This window comes from Balaenoptera acutorostrata, chromosome 15, assembly GCF_949987535.1.
Source record: "Balaenoptera acutorostrata chromosome 15, mBalAcu1.1, whole genome shotgun sequence".
Taxonomy (NCBI): domain Eukaryota; kingdom Metazoa; phylum Chordata; class Mammalia; order Artiodactyla; family Balaenopteridae; genus Balaenoptera; species Balaenoptera acutorostrata.
The window spans coordinates 20260748-20269880 of record NC_080078.1 but is presented as its reverse complement, the minus strand read 5'-3'; the positions used below and the strand labels follow the sequence as shown (position 1 = coordinate 20269880).

Genomic DNA, 9133 nt, shown 5'->3' with positions numbered 1-9133 from the left:
CCGACTACTTCTAACTGTGTGATTCAAATGTGCATTAAGTGTAACCTGCTGTATATTTATTATGGAGACACACAAAAATGTATGTTACAGAAGAACAAGCAATGGCTGAGCAACACCTCCATGATACATCAGTTTGTAGAAATGTGACCCCATTTTCATCAGACAGACTTTTTTTTAATTAATTAATTAAGTTTTATTTATTTTTGGCTGCACTGGGTCTTTGTTGCGGCACGCGGGCTTTCTCTAGTTGCGGCGAGCAGGGGCTACTCTTCTTTGCGGTGCGCAGGCTTCTCATTGCGGTGTCTTCTCTTGTTGCAGAGCACGGGCTCTAGGCACGCGGGCTTCAGTAGTTGCAGCACGCAGACTCAGTAGTTGTGGTGCACGGGCTTAGCTGCTCCGCGGCATGTGGGATCTTCCCGGACCAGGGCTCAAACCCATGTCCCCTGCATTGGCAGGCGGATTCTTAACCACTGCGCCACCAGCGAAGTCCCTAGACATTTTTTAAATGCTGGGAAACTATACATCAAAATTTAAGGTGTGCTGGCAGCTTTACTGGTAATTTTTGTTTCCTTCTTTTTATTTACCTACATTTTCTAAATATTCTCTGGGGATCATGCATTATTTTTGTAATAAGATATAATAAATGGAAATTTTAAGGAATAAATGTATCATTCATACTAACCTAATTTTGAAAAAATTTACAGAAGTATCTATGCAAACAAATAGTTTCATAAAAGAAAATAGCTCCAACCTGTTCAGTGATATCTACAGTGAACTGGAGATGTGTTCTTCTCTATTATTTGGTCCCGAGGATAGGTCTGGACAGGAAATAGCAGAGTTGACCAGAGCTCAAACTGAGGTTCCGTCGACCTAATCCAGAACAAATTAAATCAAATTGTGTTTCAAAATGCATCAAAGAACACTTTTAAAAAAAATTTTTATTTTATATTGGAGTACAGTTGATTTACAATGTTGTGCTAGTTTCAGGTATACAGCACAGTGATTCAGTTATACATATATCAATACATATATCTATTCTTTTTCAAATTATTTTCCCATTTAGGTTATTACAGAATATTTAGTAGAGTTTCCTGTGCTATACAATAGGTCCTTGTTGGTTATCTATTTTAAATATAGTAGTGTTCATATGTCAATACCAAACTCCCAATTTATCCCTCCCCCCCACAAAGGACACTTCAGAAGCCAGATTACCCTGGATCACTTGCTCAATATGCCTATGTGTGCTTCTTTTTGAGATTTGGCCATATCGTTAAACAAAAAAAGTGTGCTGTTTTGGAGACTCAAAAAAGAGCAAAGGACACTAAAGGGCCTTCTCTGAGCAGAGCTGGCGTGCTCCATGCAAAGCAGAAAGGAAGAGGAAGCTGCAACTCTTCATCACTTGCTCCTTTCCAGGGAAAGGCACATGGGGATGCGGGATGGTCTCTAAGGGACCCCAGGGAAGCAACGGTTCTACACAACAGCCCAGAGCAGGCTGTGGCCTCCTGAACCTTCCGTCCCACAGTTGGTAAATAGTGGGTGTTAGTGCTCATTTGAGACCTTACAGGCCTTATCTCTCCCCTCACCAGGGATTCTGAACCCTCTTTCAGCTATGCAATGAATGAGGTCTGAGGATCTAATGTAAAACATGGTGACCATACACAGACATAGAGGACAGACCTGTGGTTGCCAAGGGGGAGAGGGAGCGGGGAAGGGATGGAGTGGGAGTTTGGGGTTAGTAGTAGATGCAAACTACTGTATACAGAATGGATACACAACAAGGTCCTACTGTACAGCACAGGGAACTATATTCAATATCCTATGATAAACCATAACAGAGAAGAATATAAAAAAGAATTTATATACACGTATAACTGAATCACTTTGCTGTACAGCAGAAATTAACACAACACTGTAAATCAACTATACTTCAATTTGAAAAAACAAAAAACCATGGTGACCATTGTTGATAACACTGTATTTTATAATTGAAATTTGCTAAGAGAGTAGAACCTAGAAAACTTAGAACTTAAATGTTCTCACTGAAAAAAAAGATAATTATGTGAAGTGATGGATGAGTGAATGAGCTAGATGAGGGAATCCTTTCCCAATGTATACGTGTATCAAATCACCATGACGTACAATTAAATATCTTACAATTTTACTTGTCAATTATACTTCAATAAAGCTGAAATAAAAATAATTTTAAAACATTTTAAGCCTTCGAGGCAAACATGATTATTCTTCGAATCTTACAGAGTTGAGAACGGCAGAAGAGTGTAGAGGATAAGAGCTTGGACCCTGGCTTGAATCCTGGATCCACCAGGCTTCTGAGCTATGAAACCTTCAGCAAGTTACTCAAGCCTTCTGTGCCTCATCCTTCATTTCCTCATCTGTAAAATGGAGACAATAATAACAGTACCTATGTAGTTGTTTGTTTGTTTTGCAAGAGATAGCACATTCATTGTTGTACCAATCATAGCCTTATGTATACCACCACTAAGTAGACAAAAATCATTAAGCATGCAAGCCAAAGGTGGTCATATATATAGTAACTCCGAGACTTGAAATGTTTCAACTTGATTTTTATGGTTTCACTTCTGAAATTTAAAAGTGACCTTGCCGAATAAAATCTCAATGTTTCTTCAATCTAGAAACCTGCCCAGGATTTTTGATCCTAGACTAGTTCCACTTAACCTAGGCCAAACAGAACAGTTTTATTTTGATGTTGAACATGGGGATATGTTACAAGACCTGGGGTTAGGGGCAAAATCTTCAACAGGTATAAGTGCTGATGCTGAAAAATACCTCTAAGCATATAAGGAAGGACGTTTCTTTTCCTGTCTCCTGAGTTCTTTGCAGGATGCGCTGGAACTCAGCAGGTGTAGACCTGCCCTCTAGTGGATCTGGGTGCGCGACGATTTAGGTTCAGCGTTTGCTGTGTCTGGCTTGACAAGCATTATTAAACTCAATCGTCCATCAAAAGTGACCTGTTGGGGGTCTGGGTTAGGTGCTGAGCAAGTGAAAAGTTCAAGTGGAAAACGAGACCCTGCGGCTGAAGGTAATGCCCGTTCTTCAGCTTCCAACTGGGGACGCGAGGCTTTTAATTGTCCCAGCCTCTCGGGCTGCACACTTGAACGGCTGCGAAGCCCTCCCCTGAGCTCTCGGAGCTGGTCTTGGCTCTCTGCACGCGGGCGCTGAGGCAAACCCCCATCGGGCTGGAACTCTGGGAAGTGGCCCCGCGGGGATCCGCCCCGCGGTCAGCGCAGAGCAGCCGTGACGGGCCTGCAAGTGAGGCCGCGGGGTCCCCGCGTCGCCTGCCTAGAGTGTGACGGCCGCCCAGCGGGAGCGGCTTCCCGCCGCATCGTCGAGGCGCTCAGACACCTCGGGGGCCCAGAACATGGCTGCGCCTGCCGGCTCGGTCCCGCCCCGCTGCTGCCTCCTGAGGACGCGCGGCCGGCGCGGGAGCTGACGCCCCTCCCACGCTTGCGCCCGGCGGGTGCGTAGAAACGCGGGGCACGTCTCCGGGGTGGCCGAGGGGCGGCCGCAGGGCAGATGGGGCGGGGCGAGCGGGCGGGCGCCCGGGCGCCCCCAGCCGGAGCTCCAGCCTCTGCAGTTTTGTTGTGGAAAGCTCTTGGAACAGTGCTTAGCACAGTACAAACGCTCGAGGTACGTTAGCTATTACGCAGCAGATGCGGAAACCTGGGCTGAGACAGATGTGTTAACGTGCCCATGGTAAAAACAGCAAGTGTTGGAGCCAAGATTTGCTTGGGTTTCCTCAAGATTCTCAGATCTTAAAGTTTGATTTGGGTCTTTTATAATAACCTCCCGTGTCTCTCCTTAACATGCTCATGCTTTCCTCTCCCTTCTGGAGCATGTGGTATGCATTTCTAATAGCTGTTCTAATGTCCTTGTCTACAAATCATCTCTGACATTTCTGGATCTGTTCCTATTGATTGATTTTTCTCCTCATTATAACTCATAGTTTCCTGCTTCTTTGTATGCCTGGTGATTTTTTATTGGATGTCAGACATTGTGAATGTTACCCTGTTGAGTGCTGAAGGTTTTTTGTTTTGTTTTGTTTTGTATTCTTTCAAATATTTGGAGGTTTTGTTTTAGGATGTAGTTAAGTTAGTGGAAATAATTTGAACCTTTTGAGGCCTGCTTTTAAGATTGCTAGGCAGGTCCAGAACAGCCTTAGTCTAGGGCTAATTTGGGCACGACCAAGGCAATATCTTTCTCAGGATTCTGCTCCATATCCCACATGTTAGGAGTTCTTTCCTTTCTGGTTGGTGATGTTAGGAAGGGGGAAATTTCCCCCCCATCCCTCTTGAGTTCTTGTGGCTGGACATAATAAAATGGACACAAGAGGGCTTCCCTGGTGGCGCGGTGGTTGAGAATCTGCCTGCCAATGCAGGGGACACGGGTTCGAGCCCTGGTCTGGGAAGATCCCACATGCCGCGGAGCAACTAGGCCCGTGAGCCACAACTACTGAGCCTGCGCGTCTGGAGCCTGTGCTCCGCAACAAGAGAGGCCACGACAGTGAGAGGCCCGCGCACCGCGATGAAGAGTGGCCCCCGCTCGCCGCAACTAGAGAAAGCCCTTGCGCAGAAACGAAGACCAAACACAGCCAAAAATAAATAAATAAATAAATTAAAAAAAAAAAAAATGGACACAAGACATATTAATAGGAAAAAAATTTTTATTCATGCACATGGAGGCCCTATAGAAATGGGACCTAGGAAGTGGCCAAAGCAGGCAGCTTTTATACTTTTTAGACAAAGGAACAATACATTTGTGAGGAATTGACAGAACAAAGAAACTTAGTGAAGAATCTAAACAGAGTTTGGGCTTGGGATAGTAAATTGAAGAAGAAAAAAGGTTTTGTCTATATAGGCTTCTTGGCCTGATAATTCCCTACCTCTGGAGATAAGGGTGTCCTTCTACATCCAGATGCAGGGAGGGCACCTTTCACATGAGGGCTTTATTTCCTGCTTTCAGGGAGACACGGAGGAGGGTCAAAGTGTCCCATTTGCATCAGCTGTTTCTTATTTAATTCAAAAAATCAATATGCCATTGAGGCATATTTTGGGGTGGCCTACCCTGGGCCCCAACAGTGAGAACACAGATAATTCCCGACATGTGTAAGCTCCGCCTGATTCTTCTTGGTGGTCTTTCCTTGGCTTCGGGGAACCTCACGCGTATGCGCTGCTCAGCACTCAGCTGCAGAGTTGAGCGGGACCCTCTGCAGATCTCCAATCCTCTCTCCATAGAGAGAATTTGCTCCCATTGCCCAGGCCCTTGAGCAGGATCTTGAACTTATGAAGTCTTCAGTAAGTAGTTGCTGAATGAATGACTATCGTCCTGCTCTCTGTAAGTTAAGCAAACTTGGGTTGGGGCTTAGCATTTGCCTTCTAGAAAATATCCCACAATTGGTTTGCAATTGGTTTGCAAACCAAGGGCAGATTCTCCACTAACAGCAAGCTCATTCTTCCAGGAGAGAGTAAGCTGGAGATAAACATTGTCTTGGGACTCAGAGCCACCCGCTGACATCAGTGACGGAGCTGCAGGACAGAGAGATCCAGGGTCTAGAGCTGCATCACCCAATACAGGAGCCAGTGAGTACATGTGGCTATTGAACATTTGAAACATGGCTAGTCTGCAGAAACAGACTCACAGACATAGAGAACAGACTTGTGGTTGCCAAGGGGAAGGGGGGAGGGGGGAGGGATGGACTGGGAGTTTGGGGTTAGTAGATGCAAACTATTACATACAGAATGGATGGACAACAAGGTCCTACTGTACAGCACAGGGAACTATATTCAATGCCCTGGGATAAACCATAATGGAAAAGAATATAAAAAAGAATGTATATATATGTATAACTAACTTTGCTGTACGGCAAAAATTAACACAACATTGTAAATCAATTAAACTTCAATTTTAAAAAATTAATTTAAAAAAAAGAGGGAGTTTCCTGGCAGTTGAGTGGTTAGGACTCAGTGCTCTCACTGCTGAGGGCCCGGGTTCAATCCCTGGTTGGGGAACTAAGATCCCACAAGCCATGCGGTGTGGCAAAAAAAAAAAAGCAAAGAAAAGAAACGTGGCTAGTCTGAACTGTGATTGTAAGTATAAAATACACACCGGCTTATTCAAAGATTTAGTATGAAGAAAACAATGTAATGACTTTTTACACTGAATACACATTGAAGCAATGACAGTTTGGGTTAAAACAATATTAAAATTAATTTCAGTGGTGTCTTTTTACCCTTTTAAGGGGGCTACCAGAATGTTTAAAATCATGTGTTGTGGCTTGCATTATATATATATATTTTTATTTAATATAGGTTTTTTCTTTTTTAATCAGTCATCAATTTTATACACATCAGTGTATACATGTCAATCCCAATCGCCCAATTCAGCACACCACCATCCCCACCCCACCGCGGTTTTCCTGCCTTGGTGTCCATACGTTTGTTCTCTACATCTGTGTCTCAACTTCTGCCCTGCAAACCGGTTCATCTGTACCATTTTTCTAGGCTCCACATACATGCGTTAATATACGATATTTGTTCTTCTCTTTCTGACTTACTTCACTCTGTATGACAGTCTCTAGATCCATCCACGTCTCAACAAATGACTCAATTTCGTTCCCTTTTATGGCTGAGTAATATTCCATCGTATATATGTACCACAACTTCTTTATCCATTCGTCTGTCGATGGGCATTTAGGTTGCTTCCATGACCTGGCTATTGTAAATAGTGCTCGCATTATATTTCTGTTACCCTGCACTGCCCTGGAGGAAGAGGGCATCCCAGAAGGGCAGGCCTGGGCCAGCCACAGAATCTTAGAACCCATCCTCAAGACTTGAGGCTGACAGGAAGTAGAATTAAGTGAAGGCAGAGGAGATGGGGAGCAGGATACGTAGAGGCAGATGTGATATATGTCCATCTCTTGTTACTCTGCCGTCCTTCCCCACCCCAATCCCCCAAGCAACGTAACATGAGTCACTCACCCGCTGCCTTAGGGAGACAGTTGTCACTGTAAAAGCAGAGAAAAATGGAAGCATAGTCTCAGTTTTTAAGATCAAGAGCCAAAGAAAAAGCCAAACTCCAGACTAGGAAAAGCCACCCCAGCCTTTGTCTATTTACAGCATCCAGGAGGGAGCGCTGGACCACCTGCATTCAAATCCTAGCTCTGCCACTTACAGCTGCGTGACCTCCGACCAATGACTCCCACCTGTGTTCATCAGTTTCCTCTTCTGTAAAATGGAGCTGATAACAGTACCCAGCTCACAAGGCTGCTGTGGGGGTTGATTTATATCAGGACTTGGAATAATGACGCCTAGAAAATACAGCTGAAATGTATGCTGTGACCTGTGAGCGAGTCCTGCACAGCGTCAGGGCTGAGAGGCCACATAACGGGGTCCAGTAAGGACAGCAGTAGCGGCCATGTTGCTGATTGATTATCGTGAGGAGTGATGTCCATGTGAGCCCCAATCATTGCTGCAGGTCCATCTGATCTATCCCCTGATATCAAATCTGCCCATGAGCCAGACTCCCCCGAATTAGATGAAGCCAAGCAGGTATGGCTGGATTATAATGCGTCCATTTGCATTTAGGATCCAAGGCTGTGCACGACATGTCTGAGTGTGGTTGGCTGCTTAGCAATGGAGTTTAGGAGGAGGCTTAGCAGGTGACTTGGACTGGGAAGCCTGGCTCCTCCTTGCCTGTCCATTCAGAGAAGAGCTCAGACTGGACCCAGCCTGCCCACGGCCCTTTCTCCAGCGCAGCCTCAGAGATGCTCCCGGTTCTTGACATTTGGTGGCACCTGTCGAAACTGTCCAGCCCTAGTGCTACTCTTCCCTTAACCAAAGAGACAACTGTGATGAGTTCTGCTTCTAAGTGGGCAAGGGTCAAGTACACAGGAAATGTCTAGGGATGGTGGATCCAAAAGGGGATTGGACGCAGAGACCTGGACTCATAATCGCCAGCTTGTCTTATCCTGAACTTGAAGCTCTCAAGAGTAGGCAACTTATGCTTTTTTGTAGTCCCAGAACTTGTCAGGAGAGAAGCACACGTGTTTGCGAATGAATGAATGAATGGCTTAACAGTCATTAGGAAATGATTGATGTCATGCTGCCTCAGTGGGAATATAGAAAGGGGGGAATACTTCCACTTCAAGGGACATCCAGTGGGAAGAGTCGAGCAAATATCAGCAAATATTTCTTGAGCACCTACTATGTGCCTGGCACTATTCCAAGCATTAGAAAAAATGTACTAAACAAGGAGTCTTCCCTCCAGGAACTCACATTCCAGCAGAGACAGAAGAGGAGTCAGAGAGGTTGGCGGGTGACCTGTGAGGAAGGTTCTACAATTGACAGAGGGGGAAACTGAGGCCCAGCGAGGTCCTACTTGCCCAGGCCACACAGCTGGCAAGTGGCAGGGCCAGAATTGGAACCTATGTCTGTGTGACCCCCAAAAAGCCACAGACAGGAAAGAAGGAGGGAGCGATCAAGGACCCTGTCTGGTCCAACACACCTGAAAGATTTGGCCCAAAGACGGAAAGAATCAGCACCTGGAAAGTGCTCAGAGCCTTTAGTGGTTCATAGCTCCAGGCCTGAAATAAGTTAGTTGGCTCTTCATGGCAGTAAGTCCTGGGCTCAGGCCAATCTCAGTCATTTATGTCCCTATGCCAGCTTTACATGTGTAAAATGAAACTAACCATACCCACCCAATAGACTTTTATAGGCATTAAATCAGTTAATATGTGTAAAATTCTTTTAAAAGTTCCCCACACATTGTTAAGACTCAGAAATTCCCCCCGAACACGCACCTCGTGTCATGTGGGATCTTATTTCCCCGAGCAGGGATCCAACCGGCGCCCCCTGAAGTAGAAGCACAGAGTCTTAGCCACTGGATCGCCAGGGAAATCCTTTTTTTTTTTTCCTAAAGACTCAGAAATTATTATGACTTCCAGCTTTCTCTTTCTTTTGTCTCCTTTTTACCCTGATGATTTCTCAGAAGTAACTCAATGCATTTGCCCTGTTTGGGCGTTTCCATCGTCTTAGCCTAGGGATAAAATCCAAGCGCTGGTAGCGGGGGACACAGGCACACCTGGGAAGGCGCATGTGTA

General features: G+C 45.2%; 1 long non-coding RNA gene across 1 annotated transcript; it reads right to left on the bottom strand.

Moving 5' to 3' along the window:
- Positions 1-218: 218 nt before the first annotated feature.
- On the bottom strand, positions 219-3445 carry LOC103013100 (uncharacterized). Its single transcript, XR_451350.2, has 4 exons — positions 2806-3445; positions 2254-2390; positions 752-870; positions 219-443 (listed from the first exon to the last, which is right to left on the bottom strand). It is a non-coding gene; the product is annotated as an uncharacterized LOC103013100 (long non-coding RNA).
- Between the last annotated feature and the right edge of the window lie 5688 nt (positions 3446-9133).